We start from the raw sequence: 26,487 nt of genomic DNA, 5'->3' as shown, positions 1-26,487 counted from the left end.
ATTACTTTGGGGAGGGGAAGTGCCTCCCCCTCACTGCGAGGGCGCACTCTCCTTTGACCCCTTCACCCAATGCAAGGAGCCGTGCTGGAGCAAGACATCTCTCTTGCAAATCAAAGCCTGGAAGCTGCCACCAGCTGCCCCTTCACTTTGCTCCATCCGTTTTTGGTTAACTAATTGAATTTCCCTTTTATATTCTCCATGCTCGCTTCAGGCTGGCAGGCGGCAGTGCCACTGGCAGCCCACTTCTATGTATGAATTGGCTGCCACGCGCCACAGTCAGCCTCTTCGTGAACTCTCTGTGTGCTAGTTCAGAGAGCACTGTTCTACCATCATCCCACCATGGCACTTCCAAATGGCTGGGTATAATTGGGTTCAGAGGAGTTCAAAGCCATGCTCCAGCATCCTTGTATCAAAGCTCATTGAGCAACGGGGGAACCGTGCACTGAAATGCAGGCATGGGGTGAGGAGAGTTATTAGTGGAATACATTCAAATTTGTCTCGCTAGATTCCTGGGTACACAACTGGTTTTTGGTTCAGCCTTTAAGAGTTCAGGTGTGGTCCCCAGGAGAGGGCTCCTCTAATCGCTGTAAAAATATCTCATTTGTACTAATGCACTTTGCCTATTTCATAGCGGATCCTTGTGAGACTAATTTACATTTTTTTTAAATGTCAAGGCTTTCTCCAGAGATTGTTCATTCATTATATTTATTTTCTCGGACATGATTTTAACAAACCTTCCCCTGAAGAGCTTGCAGCTATTAACTTTACCGAGCAGTTGCTCATGAGAGAGTTAAAGGCAAATGGTCTAAGGGAAAGGACAAAGGCAGCACACCTCAGGGGCATTCATCTGCCCCCAAACTCATTTCATTAGTTCTTCCTTCACAGGCCACGACCAGGAAGAGGGAGAGGAAATGCCTGCTGTCCTTCAGTGGGCCAGGAGATTCCACCCACGGCTAATCACCACATTCTGGCACATTCTCATTTTAGTGGGCCATACTTTGGGACCTCAAGAACAGAAATCATGTCAAGGGAGTGCTATCAAGGGATTCAGGACAGGAATGAGGGGAGTATGAATTACATGGGTGTCCGATGGCTGCATGATCTATCCTCACTTAATTAGAGTCTCTTGTCAACTCCACAATGGTAATAGCTCCAGCCCACCCCTTGGGGAATTTCCCTCTTCCCAGAATGCATACTGCCCACCTCCAACGTTTAGAATGGGGGACTCTTACAGTTAAAGTGGTCCTAAATAGCTCCTGAAAAACTCCCTATTCTGTGGAAGAATGTCCCCTGTTACACAACTGTTCAACGGGGGCAAAGAGCAGGAGCACCCTTTCTTTGAATGCCCTCCACACCTAGAAGTCCTCCTTCTCTTAAGACAGTGGTGTCGTTTCTTTAATAGTCCGAATCACTGCAGGATTCTCCCTTCCAGGAGCTGAGCTCTACTGCCAGCATTATCATCATTTCAGTGTCTCCTTTGGAGCAGTAGACACGTATTTACTCTTATTCTCACAAAAATAGCTCCTCCACTGAAACAAGTACACATTTTATGCTTGTTCACCATTCATGCATTCCAAAAATATGCATTAACTGCTTCTAATTGCCAGGACTGTGCCGTGTGCTGGGGACGTAATGGTTGTATATCTCTCCTCACAAAACTCAGAATCCAGGGTTTTTTGTTTGTTTGCTTGTTTGTTTTTTGTTTTTTGTTTTTTTTTGTTTTTTAAATGGAGTCTCACTCTGTTACCCAGGCTGGAGTGCAGTGGCATGATCTCAGCTCACTGCAACCGCCCCCTCCCACCCACCTCGTTAAAGCGATTCTCCTGCCTCGGCCTCTCAGAGGTTGCTGGGACTACAGGTGCCCACCACCACACCCAGCTAATTTTTTTTTTTTTTGTATTTTTAGTAGAGACAGGGTTTCACCATGTTGGTCAGGATGGTCTCTATTTCTCGACATCGTGATCCCCCTCTCGGCCTCCCAAAGTCCTGGGAGTACAGGTGTGAGCCACTGCGCCTGGCCCCTGGGAGGAGTTTGAATCTAGGATTGGAACTATGCTAAGTGCTGTATTTGCCTTGATTTACTCCCCTCTAGAGAGAATGTTTCATGTCCTTCGATGCTTTCCAAATAAGCCACAAAAGCACTGTCCTTCAATGCTTTCCAAATAAACCACAGCGCTTTACCCTCTGGATACCTTCTCTAACCAGGATGCAATTGATACCTGCGGCTGAGAAATGGACACAGATCTTCACATTTGTCTCACTTTTGTTTGGTCTAGCATTTCAGGTAATCCAGCATTCACAGGCACATTGTGGCCCACAATTTCATTTATGTGAAGGAAAACGTACTCTATGTTGTTCTGAAATGGTAGGGGAAGAAAGGTATGGCCAGGGCCGAGGAATGGCTAGACTTAACTGAAGCAATCAATTCCCTTTGGACGATATTAGGGAAGAGGTCGAAACTCAGGCTCCAAACAATTTAGGGGAGAGTCCTTTCAGAACACTGCGCATGCCTCAAACACTGCCCGCTCTGTTCCCCCAGGCAATGCTGGCCATACTTGGAAATCACAGCAGTTGTAAGGTTTTTTTTTTTTCTATGCACCTATTTAGAGCATGTTTTTATTCATAATTAAGGGTCCTTGAAGCATTTACCTAGGCAATTTCAAAACAGACTTAGCAAGAAGGGAAATAATACAAGTCACAAAATTGTCTGGAGCTCCCTTCCTGCTCCATCCTCCAGGACTCGCCATGCACTCAGCCACAGCTAACCTCTCCGTCTTTCCTGACTTCAGGTAGGAGTGGTTCCATTGTCACTTCTGAGTGATGCTTTCTCTAACTCCATCTAAAGTAGCATGTGTCATCAGCCTCTCTTCCTTACCCTACTTTTTCTTTCTTCTTCTTCTTTTTTAGCAATTATAACTAACCAACATTAGATTGTTTGGTATTTATTTATTTATAAATTGTCTGTATCCTGGAGCTTATGCTCCAGGCGGCCAGCAACTTTGTTAGCCCCTCAATCCTCAATATCCAAAAGAATGCCTTGTATGAATCAGCTTTATGTTGAATGACTGAGAAGTTGAATGGATGATGGGGAAATCTGTTAAATGGAAGAAGAAATACCTGCACTACCCAGTCCCAGACCACAGGGCCTAGGCCAGATGACTTCTCGGTACGCTGCAACAGTCTATGTTTTATATGTAAGTGAAATATTATTTTGCAAATACTGTCCCTTTTAAGATTAGGGAAGGTTGCCACAAACTCTTACTCTAAATTTATGCATGGCACAATGCCCACTTTAAAATTCCACAAATTCCCAGGGCCACCTCTGGCTCCAAGCTCCTTCTTCTTCCACTGAGTCAGTGGGTATGGCATATGGATAATTTCAGGCTTCTCTCTTCAGGGCGCACCTATTCAGCCCTGGAGTTCAAGTTTCCCTAATTTTCACAGAAAGCTACTCACATGCAGCGCTATGGGGACATCTGAGAAGATAAGCAAAAAAAGTCCAGCTGTTCAATCTCCCTGCCACGTGGCTAGGTTCTTATCTCCTCTCTCCTCTCTCTCCAGTTCCCATTTTACAGCTCTTTCCTATCTTCTCCGGAGCAAAGAAATGAATTCTGCTTTCTGATGCAGAACAGCTAAGCAGTTTCCACTGTCTGCCTCCCAACTTAATGCTAGTCTTATCTTTCTACATGGAAAGACTAGTCAAAGGCTTGAGTCCTCACCCTCCTCATCACAGCAGCAGGCAGAATTCTACAGAAGCCCTCCTCCAAGATTCCTGTCCTCTGGTTATTCAGCCAAACACTAGTCAAGAATCTGCTGGGAAGAGGTTTTGAAGTTGTAGTTAAAGCCCAAGTCAGTTGACCTTAAGATTCAGAGATGATCTGGGTGGACCTGACCCAAACAGGTGTGTACTTTGGAATGAGAGCACTTTCTCTGGCTACTAGCTGATGAGGAAGTCAAAGAAATTCAAAGCACAAGGTAGATGGAACACAGTACACGGTTGCTTACTTGAAGATGGACTCTGAGCTCCTTCTTCCACTGAGTCAGTGTGTGTGGTGTATGGGTAATTCAGCTATTCTGGTTACTCAGTCAAACACTCATCAAGGACCTGCAGTGGAATGCAGTGGCTTTGAGCTGATGGAAGCTCATGGCCCGCAAGGAAACAAAGATGTCAGTCCTGTGGCTGCAGGGGATAAAGTTGGCTAACAACCTGAATGAGCAAAGAAGCCCATTCTTCCCTAGAGCCTCCAGATAAAAAACCAGCCTAGCCAACACCTTGATTTTGGCCTTGTGAGACCCAGAGCAGAGGACCTAGGTGAGCCATGCCAGATGTGTGACCCACATAACTGTGAGTAATAAATTCATGTGGCTTTAAGCTGCCACATTTGAGGTAGTTTCTTACACAGCAATAGAAAACTAATACAATCACCATCGTTTTCATCACTTAGCATGTCCCAGGTTCTATGCTAAGCACTTTACATGATTATCTCATCCAATCCTGGCACCAACCACTACTTGGGTAATACAAATATCCTTATTTTAAAGGCCACAGAGGCCTTTCGCATGAAGTCTAGATGTATATATAGTAAGTGGTAGAACCATAATTCAAATCCAGACAGCATGTGTCCAGAGCCAATGCCCTTAACCAATATGTTTTTCTGCCTCCTTCAATTACCAAGTGTCAGGTCCCACCCTGTGGTTTTTACACAAAACTCTTCCTCCTCAGATCCTAACTGGGTATATTTATTTCTTCTTCTTCTTCTTCTTTTTTTTTCTTTCTTCTCTTTTTTTTTTTTTTTGAGATGGGGTCTCCCTTTTGCTTAGGCTGGGGTGCAATGGTGTGATCTCGGCTCACTGCAACTTCTACCTCCCGGGTTCGAGTGATTCTCCTGCCTCGACCCCTACCAAGTAGTTGGATTACAGGTGTCCACCACCATGCCCAGCTAATTTTTGTATTTTTAGTAGAGATGGGCTTTCGTCATGCTGGTCAGGCTGGTCTCGAACTCCTGACCTCAAGTAATCCACCCGCCTCAGCCTCCCAAAGTGCTGGGATTATAAGCATGAGCCACTGCACCCGGCCTATTTCTTAAAATTACCTAATTGGATCATGACTTTTCCCAGGTGAACTCCTGTCTAGTTCCTCATCCCCCAAGAGCAATGTCCACAATGAACTAGAAAAAAAGTTAAAACGTCTGGGTGAGGATCGCAGCATTTAAGAAGTGATGGACCTTTCCATGCATCCCTCAAAGCCTGGCTTTCACCTTCTGCTGTTTCACCAGGGAGGATCTAATCATGGAAATCTGGACATCCCGGCAATTTCAAGCAAACGGATCTTGAGTTCAAATGCCAGGCAAGCCATTAGAAACCTTGTTTTCAAATCACAGATCTGTCCTCGCGGTGAGTTGGGGTGAGTTGCTCACACAGTAAAACTAAAAGGGATGCATGGCTATAGCCACATCTTAAGAGAGAGAGAGAGAGAGAGACAGAGAGAGAGAGAGAGAGGTGTGTGTGCATATGCACTCATGTGTGTGTGTTTAATAAGCAAACACTATTGCTTCCTAAAAGCTTTCTGCATCTTGGTTTTTACAAATCACACATGCTCTTCATGCTGGGCTTTGACATCTAAATCTGGAGCTACCCAGAAAAGTAAGTCCTAAAGGGCATTTTAAAAGTACATTCTGCACTATCCCTTGAGAGTAGTAAGTCCCTCAGCTTTTAAACAGTGAGAACCCCAAATATAAAGATACTCCCTGGAAAATATGCAAGATGTTTCAGCATTATTTTCCAGCATGCAAGAGTATAGCAGCATTTTTCACTGAGAAATTGATAGTAAAAATCAAATACCCCTGTGACTTTAGACATTCCCTACCCTTCCTTGATTCAAGCAAAGTCAACAAATCACACAGATTTTTGGAAGTAGGATAACCCTCTGAGCAGAGAGAAGGCAAATGCAAACGCATTTCGGCTAGGACAGTAATGTGGTAAATGGAACTCTAGCCCATCCCCACCCTCATCACGCTTCCCATTAGGGTAGATCTAGGGTCAATTTCTTCCAGAAGTAGTGCTTATGAAAAAGGGGAAAGTTTTGTTTTGTTTTTCACTTTGGTAGAACTACAACAAAATCCCATTACCTCTCAAACATTCCAGACTTAAGCGAGCTGTCTCAGCAGGTTCACTGCTCCAAATTTCGATCTGATCCTCAAGAATTTTATAAGCCCCATAACTGAAGAGAAAATCTTTGTTTTTGGAGGGGGGCTTATTCCAGTTACCCCTAATAAAAAATATCCAGCAATGACTGGGACAGCAGTTGATACCATCCCAGGTGTAAGTATGAGTCGGGGGATTACAGGAACGGTGCTAGGTCAACATCACAGGGTCAAAAAAGTATGACAGGGAAAGGTTCATGGCAGAAATCAAGGAAGGGAAGACCTCACTATGGGTTTCTCTAGTTTGGATTTCCAAACCCAGACTACAGGTGTTGTTTTTATCATCTCAACTATGAAGGAGTATAGCTTCTCTTAGAATCGTGTATATGTCACATGGAAGGAAGTACATAACCATGTTAAAAGCAGAACTGTGACATCAGTCAGAGCTGGGTTCAAATTTTGGCTTCACCAAATTATGTCAATTGGCACAAATAATTTAACTTTTATGCATCTGCCTTTCTTTTGCTGTACCTTGAAGATAAGAGTGTTACAAGACCAGAATGCAGTCATGTAGATAGTATAATGCTTGGCATGGTGGTTGCATGTAGAATATACCAAATAAATATTGGCTACTATTATTATTTAAAAACAGAATAGTCTCTGACAGCAAGAAAATATATAACAAAGTACCAAGTCTTATGTGGATCACATACATGTGACATACTAAAAATGAATAAAGAAAATGTGAAATGCTAGAGGCTGTGATGAGATGACAGAAATTAGGTAGATGGCAAGGGTCAGAAGATTAAAAATAAAAAAGTAACAAACAGGCCTCTGTGAGATTTTGAAAAAGATATTCCACTGACGTCCAGGTTCTCCTTTCCTGATTTCCAAGATGTAAGAAATAGAACTAAAGGACAGGCATCCCTGTGTGTATTTATGAGCCCTCCTGGTTAGGAGCAGCCATCACTAAGCCAGAATCCTGTTAAGTGCTGTACCACTGCAGCTTCCAGCCCCTTTCGAAATTCGAGTGCTGCTTCTAACCTCCTTCTGTGTTTTTCTAGAACTAAGAGATGGGTAGAAGTCAGAGAGAGGAAACCTGCACCAGAGCACCCTACTATATTTTAGAGACTGGGTTAAACCAGAAATGGATCTGCATCTCCAGTCAAGGCAATACTGGCTAGAGAGAAATCGTGGATTAAAACCCAGAAGGGCAATAAGAAATTCCAATTTCAATTTGCAGTAGGAATATGCAAATTGAAAGACTAGAAACGTACAAAGATGGAAACTTACAGTAGGCACAGATATCAAAAGATAAGGCAAAATAAGTCACCAGTAGGTTCAGCTAACTTGAAGAGCTGGGAATCAGAGGTTAACAAGAAATGGAGGTGCAAAGCAAGATTGCCCAGAGGCAGGGATACCAGCTCTAGCAAATAAAAAGAGAGGACATCAAGTTACACTCAAATTTCAGGCGAACCAAAATAATTGTCTCGATAAATATAATAAATATGTCCTGTGCAATGCTTGGGGCATACTTATACTACAAAGATAACTGGTTTTTCTGAAATTCATATTTAACTGAGCTTCCTGTATGTTACCATCAACTCTATCTAGATACCTAGTTAATTCGCTAGTCATTAAGTAGTTTATGGCAAAATCAGATCAATATTAATGAGATGTCAGAAAAAGAAGTGAATGGCTAGGAATTGCAAAAACAAAAAAGAAAAGCAAGATCGATTATAGTTGTAGATGGCAAAAGCAGGAAGGAGTAGAGATCAGCATCAGAGTTATGAATGTGAAGTCAAAACCAGAACCAATAAAGCAGATAGAGAGCAGGGAATAAGTATTACAGAGTGGATGCTTCACCCTAATGCCTGTCAGAGGATCTTCTTGTCATGGGTTTTCTTTGAGGCTCCAGGGCTTTCCACCCTGATTCTTAGCAATTTCACCTTCCCTCTCCACCTAACAGAAAACCGACACCTTGAAATTTAAATCAAGAGTTACCCCAACAAGTAAGCTTTTATAAGTGCTACTGGGCAGATAGTCTTTCTTGATATGGATAGGCTAGGCTGTCTTTATGCAGAGTCAATAAATATATACTGAATGCTTACGAGGTGTTGGGCAGTGTTCTGTGTGCCTTATATGTTCATCAAGTGTATTTTAGAGGTAGCTCGATTACACCGAATTAACTAGGATTGCATCTTAAGAATGCAAATTCCTAGACTCCATGCCAGCTATAAAAACCTCTAAGGGAATCTGGGAATCTTCACTTTCATAAATGCTTCAAAGGAGTCCTAAATATTTAGAATCACTGATGTACCAACTGTTTAATATAAGCAGGTATGTCAGTGCCTTTGACTTATGAGAAATACATAAGAGAAAAACAAAATGCATAGTCATATCTGCAAAATTAAATGGGAATAGGCTGGTGCCAGGTGACAATAAAGGACTTTGCCAAGCCACTCGGTTAGTAAATGTCTGAGATGGAACTCACATACGGGATTCCCATTTCGAAGTACAGCTCTCATTCCACTACATTCCAGATACCTCAAAATGAGTGTATCTGTTACATGTGTGCATTCGTGAGCACACATCTGCTGTGTGTGTGCAGGTGTGCACCGTTTCAGCACCATGCCTTTGTAAGGATTTAGTAAAGACCACTGTGATGAGGCTGCATGGTGACAATGAGCTTCGACCTTGCTAGGAGAAAGGGACAGAGACATTCATCCTTACAGCTTATGAAGGTCAACAGGCACTGATTCTTTATTCTCAGTCTTCTGTAAGTTTGATTCCATGCTGAAATGTACCTTTATTTCTATGGCTCATGAGACTTAGCTGCCAACAGAAGGTGCTCTTGATTCACAGAGAGAAACTCTGCTCTGAAGAGCGCATGACACAATCCTGTCCGGACACGCCTCGCCATAGCACACAGAAGGGAATCACACTGCCTTCAACAGCACCGTCACTGGGAGATGCTTAAAGCCCGTAATTGGCGACCTGGCTCAATCCTCCCATACCTCTGTGAAACAAAAAGGAGGGAGATGGATTTATTCCCATTTTATAGGTAGAAAAACTATAGGAGAGAAACCAATGGTAATTTTTTTTCCCAAGGCACTAGAGATCAAAATTAGATAAAAACTGAGAACAAACATTCACTCTTTTGCTTCCTCCAATAGATTACATGGAGGTATTTTCTAATTTCTACCTATCTCCTTCTTACATGGAGTACATTGCAACCTCTTTCCCAACTGATCCGCTTCAGCTCCCAAATCAAGGATGGCGGAAGAACAGAAGTTTGCAACGTAAAGGTTCAGAAGGAAGTTAGAATAAAGAACATTCTAATAGTTAGTCAGTGCTCTGTGACTTTCACAGAAGTCAAGTATAATCATAGCCTAGGATTCAACTAATCTCAACAGTAACCTCACCAAAGAAATACCTCAGGTATCATCTGTTTCATTTTATAAAAGAAGAAGCAGAGACTTAGAGGTAGAAGATAAGCTTGCGATACAGCAGATGAAAGTGGCAGGACCTGGAGGACTCAGCCCCCTTCTCAGCCCCAGCTCCAGAGCTCCTACCGCTGAAATGATTTACCGGTGGGTCTGAGAGAGCTGTCAGGCTTGAAGGTCTTTCTCTCATTTGTGTCTGGGTTATATGGATGTGATGCCTCTTTTATAAAAGAACATTTGCCCCCACTCCAAAAACTTTGCAGGACCCAGTGTTTGCTCCTTTGAAAATCCAAAATTCAAGTCCAAGAGCTACGAAAAAGTAAAAGTATAAGAGGTATAGCTGAACAGGAACATGAAACATAACATATCAGATAGGCTTAGATTATTATAAACCTAGATTATTATAGCTTCTTCGAGTTTTTTATAAGTAGGGTTTTTTTAACTCATAAGAAATATTCATATATACATATATATAGACACTCCCTTATAATAAACACAGAAGCACACTGTTCCCAGAATCTTTGGCTTGGCTGAAATATGATGATATTCTTAGTTCTTCATATGGGGGGTGGAAAAAACCTCCGAGCGCTCCAGGCTTTTTATAGCTCTGGCTCATGGGCGGCTTTTGCAGCAGTAGCAGCCCTGGATAGCAAAGGAGCCAAATAATGCTAATGGGGCAAACAGAATGTAATTGCTTATGTGTGCTGGTTATATCCTGAAACAAATTGTTTCTTAATGCTGAGGTCAGACAGGGTTTAATTAGGAGAAATACAATTGGTGTAAAATTCTGCAGCAGGCTGCTTGTTTGGTGTCATGCCAAGTCAACATCTAGTCTCTCCAAATGGAAATTTTCATTAGAGGCCATTGGCAGCCCTAGTTAGGCTGAGTTTCAACTTTTCCAAGTCTCCTGGTAATGTAAACCTGAAACTTAGCATATCTCCTGCCTAATAAAGGGCTGTCCCTCTTGCATTGACTGGCACTTGAGCATGTGCACACTGTCTTTCTCTGTTATTCACATACCCTGCTGCCCCAGTCTCCCCACTAGCAAAATGCATTTCCCACGGGAACTGGGTTCACTGAAATGGTTTTCCTCTTTCCTTCCCCATTTAACCTCCTTCCTGTTCCCATATTCACAATAATCTTCAATCAGCATATTCTTACTTTAAAAACATTTTCCTATGCATCAATCCATCTAATCTTACCACTAACCCTGAAAGGTGAATGGTTTTATATTTATAGGTAGGAGACCCAGCAAAGGTCATGTCTACGATGGACTAAAAGTAGGTCTCAGACCTCTTGGTTTTGAGTCCTGGGCTTAGGCTAAACCACAGAACTCAGGGCTGACACACGCTGAGACATCCACATTTGCCCATGGAAATGAACAGGCACGAAATCATCTCTGTTTATTCTTTTCTTTTTGCTTCATTTTATGTGCTCTCTAGGAAGAAGTAAGAGTGAAAGGTGTTATTATTCAAAGCTGCACAAATTTCCCCAAGACTTTGCAAACACCGTTGATGAGATGTGACCCTTTCTTTTGTGTCCTTTTGAGGCATGTCTTTTCATACACTCTGCGATCTCGGTGGATGCCTGCAGCACTCATCCTGCGATTTACATTCATTTTAAGAGCCTAGATCTTCACACCTTCAAGGATAAGGTTTTATCAGTGTTTCTAATATAAATCTTATGTCTCAAAAGTTGTTTAATTTATTTGGAAAATTCTGCTTCTAGGCTTCTATTGTTTCTCCCTCTTCCTCTCTCTTTTCCTTTCAGCTGAAGGCAGTTTTCATTACAGTGACAAAGACCCACTATGGTAAAGAAAATTGCACAGAGAGATCCCAAAAATCCATCTACCCTATAGAAATCTAAGTCATTTCCCCCTGCAGTATCATATCAGCAGTAACCGTCATGGGTTTCAAGACATACGGGACCAAGTTTTCATTTTGATATGTGACTCTGCTTTGCCGAGTCCCAGACTCCTTGTGAGCTGGACCGCATTTCATTTAGGTGCGGGGCCTCTGGGCCCATGATAATGTGCCCAGTTAGGGTCAAGGTAAAGCTCCGTGCAGGGCAAGCAATTACTAAGCAATCCCTCTTCCTCAGCCCTGCTGAGCCAGGAGGCCATGGGAGATGCCTTTGAAAGGGGAGCTTTCTTAGCTGCCCAGGACTCTGTTCCAGGGTATGTTCTTTTCAAGCCTGGGAGGTATTGGAACTCTTGTGCCATGCAATGTCTAATGCAGATTTCTAGCTAATCTCTATTCCCACAGATTGACATCCTACTTAAGCGACCTTTGGCTTTAAACTACAGATGCCTCTCTTCTACAACAAGCTTATACCAGAGATTAAAAACACTGTTAAGTTTGCTTTCTACACAGTTTAAATTTCTAGTATTTAAAAATTTTCCTATGTTACTATTGTATAGTTAAGTCTTCCATAACACTTGTTCTGAAATTGGGTGTTTGTTCCAGTGCGATGGATAGTCTAGAGAACAATTCAGGCAGAACGTGAATTTTGCATTTGCTGATGCTCAATTTTTTCCCTGAGAAACAGAAAACTGCATGCAGCTGAACTGAGCTGCATAGAAATACACATGCATAAAACTCCAACATCTATCAGCCACTCTGGCTTATAGTGTGTGTGATTCCACAAGCCTATGTTTTTTTATTTTATTTTACTTTAAATTCCAGGATACATGTGCAGAACGTGCAGGTTTGTTACATAGGTATACATGTGCCATGGTTTGCTGCATCTGTCAACCCGTAATCTATGTTTTAAGCCCCTCATGCATGAGGTATTTGTCCTAATGCTCTTCCTTCCCTTGCCCCCACCCCCCAACACGGCCTGGTGTGTGATGTTCCCCTCCCTGTGTCCATGTGTTCTCATTGCCCAACTCCTGCTTACATTCTGTAATTCTCTCATGTTTGTGAGCTTTTGCATTAAAACAAAACACGAAAGCAAGGCAGAACAAAAAAACACCCACTCATTGAACACCCTAAACTTTCTGTATGTCCTGGCTCAAAATGCCAAGCAGTGCCTGCAAAAAAGAAAGCACTATCTGCATTCAAAGATCTTTCATGGAAATTGCCAAGTCCAAAAGTGGCTCCTTTTGATGTTAGTAGGGGCTGTTTAGTGGTTTCAAAAACCCTAATTTCAAATCCATGAAATAATTTCCAGCAGTAATACAGAAGTTAATTAAAGAAGAAGGATATACACTGCATCACATTCCTAGTTTTGATGAATCAGGTATCTCTTTAAATACATACCCTGAAGGACTTTCATCTCAATGGCAGAAAAATATGCCCCAGGATTTCAGGATGCAAAAGATGGCTTTACTGTGATGCTCAGTGCCAACACTGAACCAAGAACAATGAACCACACCCATCCACATCTGCTTCTACAACTTTCCACCTAATTTCAGATAGTCCTCCTTCAACCACTTCACAAAACTCACACTGTACAATTCTTCCAATGCCCGATTCCACAAGCAAACTTCTGTTTGTTTGTTTTTTCTGGACAAAGTGCTGTATTTATTGTATTTATGTATTCCATAAGCATAAAACATGTATGAAACTGTACTTCTATTTTTGACATATCACTGAAAAAAGTTTTTTAGTATTATGTCCCAACCTTACTTTTTTCTTAAGCCTTGTGGATTTTATTGTGCAATTTTTTATGGCACAATGACTTTTTAGGGACACATACGTCTGTTATAGCAGAACTGACTACAGCTGATTCTTTTCTGGGTATTGTCACTGTCTTCAAGTATCAAATATGATGGTTTAGAGATTTCACATCTAGCATGCCCAGAACGAAATTTCTGATTATTTTCCCATAATTTGCTTCACCCACAGTCCTTACCAGGTGAGTTAATAGATGGCTCTATCCTTTCATTAACTCAGTCTAAAACCCCAACCGTTATCCTTAATTCTTCTCTTTGTCTGACTCCACATTCTGATGGCTCTACCTTCAGAATATATCAATTTGTCAACATCCCACTGCTCCCAAGTCACTGGATTACTCTAATAGCTTCTAAATATGTCTCCTTTCTTGACCTTTGCCTGACCCACTTTCTTCATTCACACCTATTCTAAACTCAAGCACCAAAGTGCTCCTTTTAAGCCATAAGTCACATCATGCTACTTTTCCACAGCACTCCAGTGGCTTCCTATCCAACTCCAGGTGAGTGCCGGAGGTTCACAGAACCTATACAGCCCACCTGCCCCAGCCCACCTGAGATTCCTCCCCAGAGTCTCCTTCTACACCCTCTTCCTCTGGATCACACGACCCCAGCTGCCTTTCCTGCCCCTTGCCCTACCTCCCACATGGCAGGCTCATTCTTTCTTCAAAGTTTTTGCTCTGGCAGCTCCTCTGCTGAAATGGGATTCACTGAGGTGCCTACGTGGCTGGTTCAATCTCTCATTCCCAGTCTTCGCTCAAATGTCATCTTCTCAGCACATTCTTTAAACTTGAACCCAGTATCGCCAGTCCCCTTCTCTGTTATATTTTTTCACTAGAATTATAATTTTTATCTTCTTACATTGGTTTCTCATTTTGTTACCCCCTTCCTCCATTGGACTATGTCTCCCGAACCCATGGAGTTTTGTTAGCTTTTCACAGCTGCTTCCCCAGCTTCTAGAACAATGTGTGGCATCTGGCGTTTGCATAATAAATATTGGTTGAATAAATAAAATGAGAGATTGGTCTCTTTGTGTGAGGTAAAACAGGAATAAGGAGGACCAATGAGCAGAAGCTACAAGGAGGTTCAATCTAAAAAATAATAATTCAACTATCCAGGGTGTTTCACAAGACTAGAAAGAACTAGACAAATTCTGTTTCTCTGTTATTAAAGTGTTTAAGGGGTTGGGAAGAGCTCCACCACACCATGAATAGGTGGTGTGCACAGGTTATTGGTGCATTGTATCGCACCCAAGCAGAAACAACATCTTAGGTTTCTTTGTGCAATAAAAGTCTTTCATTATTATTATTAGACTTTAAGTTCTGGGATACATGTGCAGTACGTGCAGGTTTGTTACATTGGTATATATGTGCCGTGGTGGTTTGCTGTACCCATCATCCTGTCATCTAGGTTTTAAGCCCCACATGCATTAGGTATTTGACCTAATGTTCTTTCTCCTTTTGTCTCCCACGCCCCGACAGGCTCCGGTGTGTGATGTTCCCCTCCCTGTGTCCATGTGTTCTTATTGTTCAACTCTGACTTATGAGTGAGAACATGCAGTATTTGGTTTTCTGTTCCTGTGTTAGTTTGCTGAGAATCATGGTTTCTAGCTTCATCCATATACCTGCAAAGGACATGAACTCATTCTTTTTATGGCTGCATAGTATTCCATGGTGTATATATGCCACATTTTCTTTATGTAGTCTGTCATTGATGGGCATTTGGGTTGGTTCCAAGTCTTTGCTATTGTAAATAGTGCTGCAATAAACATATATGTACATGTGTCTTTATAGTAGAACGATCATTAATTCTTTAGGCATATACCCAATAATGGGATTGCTGGGTCAAAGGGTATTTCTGGTTCTAGATCCTTGAGGAATCGCCACACTGTCTTCTACAATGGTTGAACTAATTTACACTCCCACCAACAGTAAAGTGTTTCTCTTTCTCTGCATCCTCACCAGCATCTTTTGATTCCAGATCTTTTCATGATTGCCATTTTAACTGGTGTGAGATGGTCTCTCATTATGGTTTTGATTTGCATTTCTCTAATGACCAGTTATAATGAGCTTTATTTCATATGTTTGTTGGCTGCATAAATGTCTTCTTTTGAAAAGTGTCTGTTCATATTCTTCACCTACTTTTTGATGGGGTTGTTTTGTTTTTTCTTGTAAATTTGTTTAAGTTCCTATAGATTCTGAATATTAGCCCTTTGTTAGACGGATAGATTAAAAAATTTTCTCCCATTCTGTAGGTTGCCTGTTCACTCTGATGAGTTTATTTTTCTGTGCAGAAGCTCTTTAGTTCACTTAGATCCCATTTGTCAATTTTGGCTTTTGTTGCAATTGCTTTTGGTATTTTAGTCATAAAGTGTTTGCCCATGCTTATGTCCTGAATGATACTGCCTAGGTTTTCTTCTAGGGTTTTTATTATTTTAGGTCTTACCTTTAAGTCTTTAATCCAACTTGAATTAATTTTTGTATAAGGTGTAAGGAAGTGGTCCAGTTTCAGTTTTCTGCATGTGGCTAGCCAGTTTTCCCATCACCGTTTATTAAATAGGGAATCTTTTCCCTATACAATGAAAGTCTTTTATTCCTGTTTGTGTTGAATTTCCCAGTATTTGCTTTCATTCCTCAGAAAGGGCTTAGGGTCACTTTCTTTTAACTATTTAGTAATATAGGAAAGTGATTATATTATAATAAAAAATATGCTGTCCCACATATGAGTAACAAATAATACACTTATAGACTGCCTGTCCCATCTCCCTCCAAGGCCTATGGGAAGCATCAAATAGGTTATTTATGCAAGCACTTTGAAAAAGTAAATCTAGAAATACAACATAGACATGGCAACAAAAAACTTGTGTTTAGTGTTCAATATCTTTTTTGGACTATATAACTGCTTTATAGTAATACCATAAAATGCGATTTCATGTACATTAAGGCATAATTATGAATTTTTTCATACCAAAACTGGGGTTGGAAAAGATGGTATTTATTGAAAGAGAAAGTTCATTGTGTTCCCTGGGATGAGAAAACTTATAGATGGTAGTTTGTTGCTGTTACCAAAAATAATATCTCAGTTGACTTGATGCCTTTAGTATAAGCTTAATAATAATATAATATCAATTGATCTGGATAAGCTTTATCAAGATTTGCAAACTTACTTCTATCAGGGAATGGTTCAAAGAAAGGAACTAAAAATGGGTACTTGGGAGTAACAGGAATTTTCAACCTCACTTTCTTAATCTTCTAAGACAGGAGTCCCCAGCCCCTGGGATTGCAGTCTGGTACGGGTCCATGATCTCATGATCTGTCAGAAACCAGGCTGCACAGCAGGAGATGGGCAGTGAGCCAGTGAGCATTAAAACCTGAGCTCTACCTCCTGTCAGATCAGTGGTGGCATTAGAGTCTCATAGGAGGGTGAATCCTGTTGTGAATTGCGCATGTGAGGGATCTAGGCTGTGCACTCCTTATGGGAATCTAACTAATGCCTGATGATCTGCTGTGGAACAGTTTTATCTCGAAATGATTCCCCATTTCCACCACCCTACACCCTTCATGGACACCCCTGTCCATGGAAAAATCGTCTTCCATGGAACCAGTACCTGGTGTCAAAAAGGTTGGGGGCAACTCTTGTAAGACACAGAGAACTAAAGGTATGCCAGTGTGCAGGCTGTTCAATAACCAGCCTGTGTGCAGAGCTGGCTGCTGTACTCTTCCCTGGGAAAGGAAATTCACTTCCCTGGTAAAGATGACACTGAACTAATGAGCGAGGGTTGTTGTCATGGCATTGTTAGTCATTAGCCAGCATGGACAAGCCAGCTGCCTTTGGCATATTTAGCTGAACATGGAGAAAAGCAAGAAAGGCTTTTGCTCCTGTAAGAAGCAGAAGGTGGTGAGCTGCTGAATGCAGTTGGAGCTGAGCCCTGAGAATACCCAGGTAGTCCTCTGTGGACCAGGGTATGAGGAATGAGAAAAAGCCTTCTACAGAGTGATGTTTTTTGGGGGCTGAGAAAATCACAAGTAAGCCTGGGTGAGTGGTGGAGCTCTGAGACTCCTCCTATTTGCATGCAGTTCAGGGAGGAAGAAGCTGTTTAAAGGCAAAGATTTTAGCTGCACTGGGAGCTTTGGCCTTTTCAGTACAGAGACCCAAGAGACTGCCCGTCAAAACAGAAGTCTCTTGCTAAAACTACCTAGCTGGGAAGGCCTGGGCAGTCACGAGGGGCTGGGATGGGAGAAGGGGGGCCATGCAGGAAGGGCAAACCCACCACAGCCACAGAGTCTGGGTGACATGCAGACAGAGGGAAAGTGGGAGCAGGACACAGGGGGAGGAAATAAAAAAAACAGACAAGTGGCTGTGTGTCTCCAAGTGGATTTCCCCCTGGACAGCATACTGCAGCGATGCATATTATCTTTTAATTCATTAATTCCATTTTACAAACAAGAAAGTGAGTTTATTTGCATTTTCCCTAATTACGTCTTCCCTATTCCCTGTCCTATCCAAGTCTCTCGTGGTGATTCCCACTGCGAGATCAGCCCGCACCAAGCAACTGTAGGGTATTCTGCTGTTTCTTTGCTCTTTCCTTTTTAAAATCGAGTCAAAGCCCCTTTCCTTCAGTAATCCCCGATGTTCCCTCAGGAGCAGAGTTAAGATTTAATTGTGAAATTTGCATAGTAACTCAGCAAATAAATTCTCCCATCTCTCATAGACCTTTCACTGCAGAGGGCCATTTTAGTTATAAATCACTTACTTCTCCGTTCACGACTGCATCAGCATTTTGTGCCCCTGAGCAAAGCGAAAGGGGAGAATATCCAATGACAGACACACCGAGTTGGTGTTTGGCTTTCGTGTCTCTTGCAGGGCAGGGTAGAGATAGAGGCTGGAGGAGGGAGTGACTGGCAAACACCATCTTTCCACCTGCTGCTTCTCTAAGGAAAACCCATGTGGGAATGACCTGGGCCTTCGACCCACACCCAGGAAACCACACACCCCCAGTTCCCTTTCAGCAAGCGTCATGCTAGGAAATCCAAAGAAGGAAGCTGAAACTGCATCCAGGCGCGAGAGACTTTCCCCACCTAAGTGACACCCTGAAATTGCCCACAGCACAGACGATCACAGTAAAACATGGGGGGAATGAATTTGACAAGCAATGCTCTAAGGAGGGTTGTACTCCTATGGCAATATCAAGGCTGCGGAGGAGAATGTGTCCCCAATCCAGTCCAAGTCCACCCGGAGGCTTGAGTTCCATTTGGGACTCAATCTGGAAAGGTTTGTGAGGTTTTTTCTTTTTTCTTTTCCCAGGCTGAAAACACTCTCAATTCTGGACTGTTCCAAAGTGTTGTAAATATGGTTGTTTTGGCCAATTCAAATTAAAACAATTTTACCAGAGCCCAGGAAATTTTTCTATATTATCTTTGCAGGTTTTATCTTACTGTCCCAACCAGATCCCCCTTTCTAGCATGAGTCAGACCTGAGTGTGGCTTAGATTACACAGGACAGTCACAGCATGTTGCACAGCTGAGATAATGAAAGAAAGAGGGGAGTATCAGGAAAACCAGAAAAAAATACAAGAACGTCTTAGGAAAGGGGGAAGAAGTATGTTTGAGTAGTCACTCTGGATATCCAATATCTCTGCCTAGAAATAGCAGAATGTGAGTGATACTGACCCCAGGCCACTCTTGGACCTGCGGAGCGTCCCGTGGTCCCTTAATACTTTCCACTCTCCAAGAAGGAACCCTGCCTGGCACAAGCTGCTGATTTGGATTATCAGAGGTTAAACTGCTAATGAACTGAAGTCTGATAATCTCATTTTAAAGAATGTTGCTACTCTTTCAGGAAAAAATTTACAAAGAACAAATAAGGAATTTTATGCAGATAAATTGCATTCACCTAAAAATTTGAAGATTGCTGATCAAACGCAAGCCCTGTAGTCATATTTCTTTCAAACAACTGATTTCAGTTCCTTATTTATTCTGTGGCTGATCAAAACATGGTGTCCTAATTTTCAAGTTATGCTTGTCAGCCCCAGGAGATTAGTGAAAATTTGAATTCCATAGATGAATCAGCAAGTCAGCATCTCTCACAGATGTGTATCTCCCCACCGACATACACCAAGTGGTCCTCCGATATAAGAGTTCCCTATTCTTCTCCTTTCCTAAATCTCCAATGTAAGCCAATGACAGGTTCTAGCATTGAATCAAAACTGCCTTTTCCTCCTGATTCTATAACTAAATCAATAATGTTTCCCAGGAAAATGTTATCACAAGAAATCATAATGAATATAATACAGCTAGCTAGGAAAACAATGCCTATTTGAAACCAGCACCAGGCATGTGAGTGAATACCGGTAATGTTATATTCAAATCAGGAATAAGAAAAGGTGTCTGTTCTAGTCTGTCAGTCATTTTTGTTTTGGAAGTACTGGCTAATGTAATGAAACAGTAAAAAGCATCAAATAAACAGAAGCATCAATAATAGGTGATATCATTTATAAGTGATATGACTATATGCCTAGAAAATCCAAAACAATAGCTAAAATTAATAAGAATTATTGTTAAGCTAACAGGAAAGTATGATATGTTTAAAAAGCATTCTATTTGCTTTAACATGGTACGTAAAATATGGACAAATAGAAAGAAATAGAAGAAGGCTAGAACAGCAAAGAACGTTTCCCTGGAAAACTCTGGAGAATCTCGCAGTTCCAAAACTCAGTAACAGAAGTTAGAAATAGGACAAAAAGCCCAAACACAGGAAGATTAATTGAAAAAATATACAACAGTGACTCTTCTTACCCCTCATTCCTATTCTGGCAAAGGAATCTCTGACAACCAGGCATTGAAGGCCACCATCTCTTCATGAAAAGACAGGTCTTGATTAAGAAGAATGCATGGTTGTCACTTACAAAACAAATCCACCCTCATGTCAGTGGTCTCAAAGCTTAATCACCACTTCCCCATTGCATCTAAAGCTGCTAGTCCTCAAGCCTTGCCCATGTACGAGACAGACAAGGACTGCAGTCAACTTTACAAATGCTCAATCCAGGACAGGAGCAGATCACTTGAGAAAGAGTGGAACTTGAAAGAGAAAGACAAGATAGCAACATAGAACATGCATGAAGGAACAAATCAAAAGAAACCAAAGAAGCATCGAGAGAAACAATAGCCTCTCATTAGTACCTTCAAAGAAATTAAGAAGATGATAATTTACAAAACAGCAACAGCATGACAAAAAAAATAAGAACAGAAAAAAATACGATAGGAAAACAAGAAAGATCTCTTGGCAGGGCTCATGCCTATAATCCCTTTGGGAGGCTGAGGCGGGTGGATCACTTGAGTTCGAGAGTTCCGAGGCCAGCCTGGGCAACATGGTTTGGGTAACTAAACCCTATCACTACCAAAAAATACAAAAATTAGCCAGGTGTGATGGTGCATGCCTGTAATCCCAGTTACTCGGGAGGTTGAGGTGGGAGAATTGCTTGAACTGGGGAGGCGGAGATTGCAGAGAGCCAAGATCACACCACTGCACTCCAGCCTGGGCAACACAGCCAGACCCTATCTCAAAAACAAAAACAAAAACAAAAAACAAACAAAAAAAGAAAAAAACAAAGAATCTCATATGACAGTTACAAGATAAAAGAAGCATTCTCACACAAAATAAAAAGCAAAATGAAAACATATGAGGTAAAACAACAAGTGACAGAGTTGATCCCTTCAAGAGGCAAAATAGCCAAGAGGAATTTAAGAATGAGAACAGAGAAAGCAAAAAGGAAGACACTGAAGAAATGACACAATAATGGTTTCTTGGAGCTGTAGAAAGAGTGAGTCTCCAGGGTGAAAGGGTTCCCTGCGCAGCCCAGCAGAATGACTTCCAACACAACCACAGTCTCATCAGAACACCAAAAATGAAGAGACCACTTCAGTAGCTTCCAGAAGAAAAAAGCAGGTCACAGAAATGGGAATTAGATCCGTATCTGTTGCCTCACTGGGAACACTGTATATAAGAATATAAGGGAACTTAGCCTATTCTATTCTAAAAGGAATTGTAATTAACACCTAACTCTATGCGAGGCAACCATGCCCCTACCCTGGTGGAGGACGGAAGAGACACTCTTGGAAAGAGTTTGGAACCGAATATTCTTTGGACGCAGGGATACCAGGCACTGCTTGGGCCAGGATTGGGGGACATCTCACAAATAGGGTTTGAGTGAAAGCCTGCACACCAACAATGAGGATCTCAGACCCTTCCCCAATTGTATTCCCCAGGATACTGGTAGAGAAGCTTTTATTTTGCAGGTGGAAGACTGGAGGGTTTCTCTCCAACGGAAATGATGAGCCCAAGAAGAAAAAGAAACTAATATTTCAAGTACAACCAACAAAAAGGCTGGGTTTCTACCCTGGCTCCCTAGGGAGAGGGCCACTCTTAACAAGCCCACAGTTTTCAGTGTCTTGCCCTTGTACATGAGAGAACTCAAAGGGATCACCAGACATTTGAGGGAAGCTGCAACATGAAAGAGAGAAACCAAACCACTTGAAAGGAGATTTACCATAAAGACATAATGAATACAAAGAGGATGGGGAAAATAATTATCTTAGTGAGATAAGAGGAGACATTAATCCTTAAAACAAGGAACGGAAACCGTAAAAATAATATTCAGTAAGAAAAATATTTTATACGCTAAATTATGACAGCAGAAAATTAGAAAACATATGAATAGAAGATGTGAAAAATAAGCTTAGTAAATCTCCCAGAAAGTAGAATTAAAAAGGTAAAGAGATAACCAACTTTAAAGGACATGAAATTAGAAAATCAAATCCAGAGTGTCCAGTGTCTAAATATTGGGACTTCTGAAAGGACAGAGAAAAAAGGGAAGATTTAATAAGGGTGCTTGGATATTCATTTCTACCTTGAGAAATACCATCAAGCGTTCCGCCCATTAGATTAAAAGATGCCCACACTTATTTATATAATTTTGACATTATGTTTGAAATACACACCAGGGGAAAAAAAAAGAATCGTAAAAATTTCTAGGGAAAAAATAAGCAGGCCATACATAAAGAGAGCTGGAAAAGGAGTAATAATTGACTTTTCCAAAGCAACACTGGAAGCTGGAAGACAATAAGAAAATTCCTTCAGGGATCTGGTGGAAAATTATTTCTAACCTAGAATTTTAATTCAGCCAAATTATTAATGGAGTGTGAGGGTGGCATAAAAATATTTTCAGATGGGACAAATGCATTCATGGGATCTTAGTATGCTTCTAAAGGCTGTGCTTCACCAAATAAGAAACAAACCAAAAGAGAAGAAGACACAGGGCTCAGTGAACAATTGCACTGGGAGTTTCCTGGAGGAAGGCCCAAGGAGGACTCAGGAGGACCGCTGTCCATCCGGCCCCAAGACCCAGTGGTCCACACCGGGACAGAATGACTTTCTGAGAGAAACAATTTAACAGATAGATTTGCCGACGTATTGAGAAGAGTTTATAGTTGCATGTATAGTTTGTTGATTAATGAGAGGCTTACAGAAAAATAAGTGAAACAATATGGAAAAGTAGGGGTAATAGGTATTAATAACTCCAAGGGAGTTTGTTAAAAACAAAGAAGACAGCCATTTATGCTAGAAGACTGGTAGGACCAGCTAAACACATGTGCCTCTAATTTGTAAACTGAGTGGCTATAAATTAAGAATGTTTTAAATCTCTTTAACAGTCATCTTCTCAAGTATCCTGGATCACTTTTTTTGTTTGTTTGTTTGTTTGTTTTTTGAGACAGGTATTCATTGTGTCACCCAGGCTGGCGTGCAGTGGTGCCATCATGGCTCACCACAATCTTGACTTTCTAGGCTCAAGCAGATCCTTCCACCTCAGCCTCCCAAGTAGTGGAGACCACAGGTGCATGCCACACCCAGCTAATGTTTGTATTTTTTTGTAAAGGTGGAGTTTCCCTATGTTGCCCAGGCTGGTCTTGAACTCCTGAGCTCAGGCGATCCCAGGCCCCCCTGCCTCAACGTCCCAAAGCGCTGGGATTACAGGCATGAACCAACACACAATGATCATCCTTCATAAAATCACAATCTCCCTCATTCCCCACACCTTTATTTTATTTGTTTCACATCGCCACGTGAGACGGGCTGCAGTTTGTTTATACATAGTTTCTGTTCCTCCACCCAGATTAGAATGTAAACATCAGGAAATCAGAGACTTCACTCTCATTCATTATCAAATGGCTAACACCTAGAGTATTAAATAGAACAAATTAGTTACTCAATAAATAGTTGTTAATTAAAGGACATAAAATTCCATTCTACATTGGACATTTTCATTGTTTAAGAGGTTGACATTTATTTATTTTAGGTTTTTTTTTTCAGCTTTATTGAGGTGTAATTGACAAATCAAAATTGTGTCTATTTAAAATGTACAATGTGATGATTTGATATATGTACATACTGTGGAACAATGACCACAGTCAAGTTATTTAACACATCTGTCACCTCACATAATTACCACTTTTTTGTTTAATGACAACACCAAAGGTCTACTTTTTTAAGCAGATTTCAAGTATACAATACAATTTTATTCATTATAGTCACCATGCTGTACTCTAAATCCCAGAATGTATCTACCTTATAACTAACAGTTTGTATACTTTAACCAACATCTCTCTATTTCCCCAACCCCAGCCCTGGCAACCACCATGCTACTCTCTGCTTCTGTGAGTTCCACTCGTTCAGAGTCCATGTATAAGTGAGATCATAGCAATACTTGTCTTTCTGTGTCTAGTTTAATTTGCTTAGTATAATGTCTTCCAGGTTCATCCATGTTGTCACTAATGGCACGACTTCCCTCTCTTTTATGGTTGAATAAGATCTCATTGTGTGTGTGTGTGTGTGTGTGTGTGTGTGTGTGTGTGTGTTTGTGTGCACGCGCTAGCCACATTTTCTTTATCCATTCATCTGTCTGTGGACACTTAGGCCATTTCCATATCTTGGCTATTGATTTTCATGCTGAAATGAACATGGGGTATAGATATCTCTTCAAGACACTGATTACCTTTCTTCTGGATATATAGCCAGAAGTGGCATTTTGGATCACATGGTAGTTCTATTTTTAACTTTTTGAGAAACCTCCATACTGTTTGTTTTTATTTTTGTCTTTGAGACAGAATCTCACTCTGTTCACCCAGGCTGGAGGGCAGTGATTGATTTGCATTTTCCTAATTAATGATTAGTGATATTGAGCACATTTTCATATATATCTTGGGTATATCTCAGCTCACTGCAACCTCTGCCTCTCAGGTTCAAGCAATTCTCCTACCTCAGTTTCCCAAGTAGCTACGACAACAGGTATTCATCACCACAGCCAGGTTTTTTTTTGTTTGTTTTTTTTTTTTAAGTACATACGGGGTTTCACTATATTGGCCAGCCTGGTCTCAAGCTCCTGACCTCAAGTGACCCATCTGCCTTGGCCTCCATACTGTTTTCAATAGGGGCTGTACCATTTACATTTCTACCAACAGTGTACTTGGGTTTCCTTTTCTCCACACCCTCACTAACAATTGCTATCTCTTGTCTATTTTATCAGAACCATCCTAACATGCATGAGATGATACATACTTCATTGTGGTTTTGATTTGCGTTTTCCTAATGATTAGTGATATTGAGCACATCTTCATATATCTCTTGGCCATTTATATGTATTCTTTGGGAAAAATGTCCATTCAGCCCCTTTGTCCATTATTTAATTAGATATTTGTGTTTTTTGTTATTGAGTTGAAAGTTCCTTATATATTTTCAATATTAACTGCTTATCAGATATATGGTTTACATACCTTTTCTCTCATTTAGTAGGTTTCCTTTTGATTTTGTTGTTTCTTTTCCTGTGCAGAAGGTTTTTAGTTTGATGTAGTACCACTTAATTTTTTTTTTTTTTTTGCTTTTGTTGCCTGTGCTTTTTATGTCATAGCCAAAAAATAATTATTAAGATCAATGTCAAGGAGCTTTTTTCTTAAGTTTTATTCTAGGAGGTTTATGGTTTCTGGTCTTACATTTAAGTCTTGCGTCCATTTTATTTTTGTGTATGGTGTAAGATAAGAGTTCAATTAAATTCTTTTTCCATGTGGGTATCCAGTTTTCCCAACACTAACTGAAGGATTGTCGTTTCCTCGTTGTGTATTCTTGGCACTCTTATCAAAGATTATTTGACTATATATGTGTGAGTTTATGTCTGGGCTCTCTACTATGTTCTATTGGTATGTGTGCCTGTTTTTATATCAGTACCATACTGTTTACTATACTTGGTAATGTAGTTTGAAATCAGGAAATGAAATGTCTTCAACTTTATTCTTTTTTCTCAAGATTTCTTTTGTTACTTGGGGCCTTTTGTGATTTCATACAAATTTTAGAATTGTTTTTTCTACTTCTATGAAAATGTTATTGAAATTTTTATAAGGATTGTATTAAATCTGTATATGTGTGTTGTATAGGCATTTAAACAATATTAATTCTTACAATTCATAGACAATGGATAGCTTTTCATTTGTGTGTGTCTTCTTCAATTTCTATCATTAATGTCATAGTTTTCAGCATACAGGTCTTTCATCTCCTTTGTTAAATTTATTCTCAGTATTTTATTCTTTTGATGATGTTAGAAATAGATTTTTTAAAGTTATTTATTCAAAACTTGTTGATGTATAGGAATAACTTATTTTTGTATGTTGATTTTGTATCCTGAAGCTTTACTGAATTCATCTATTAGTTCTAACAGGTTTTTGGTGGCCTTTTAAGGGTTTTCTATACAAAAGACCATGTCATCTGAAAACAGACAATTTCACTTCTTTCTTTATGATTTGAATGCCTTCTATTTCTTTTTTCTTGCCTAATTCCTCTGGCTACTACTATGTTGAACAGACATGGTAAGAGTCAACACCCTTGTCTTGCTCCCAACCTTGCAGAAAAAGCTTTTAGCTTTCCACTGTTGAGTGTAATGTCAGCTATGGTCTTGTCCTATGTGGCTTTATTATGTTGAGGTGCACTCCTTCTATACTGACTTCGTTGAGAGTTTTTATCAGAGAAAGATGTTGAATTTCGTTGAATGCTTTTTCTGCATCTATTGAGATGATTATATGAATTTTATCCTTCTTTCTGTTAATGTAGTGTATCACAAGTATTGATTTCCTTATGTTGAACTATCTTTACACCCAGAGATAAATCTTTCTTGATCATGGTATAT

The 26,487-nt window shown here is 40.7% G+C and overlaps 1 long non-coding RNA gene across 1 annotated transcript in view; it reads right to left on the bottom strand.

The window, feature by feature from the left end:
- The window catches only part of LOC116536919, a 328,233-nt gene that overhangs the window by 800 nt on the left and 300,946 nt on the right, over window positions 1–26,487 (bottom strand). The window lies entirely within an intron of this gene.

Source organism: Sapajus apella, unplaced genomic scaffold (assembly GCF_009761245.1).
Source record: "Sapajus apella isolate SASKATOON/1434 unplaced genomic scaffold, GSC_monkey_1.0 scaffold105, whole genome shotgun sequence".
Lineage (NCBI taxonomy): Eukaryota > Metazoa > Chordata > Mammalia > Primates > Cebidae > Sapajus > Sapajus apella.
The sequence above is the reverse complement of the archived record's forward strand: the minus strand, read 5'-3'. Positions and strand labels throughout refer to the sequence as shown.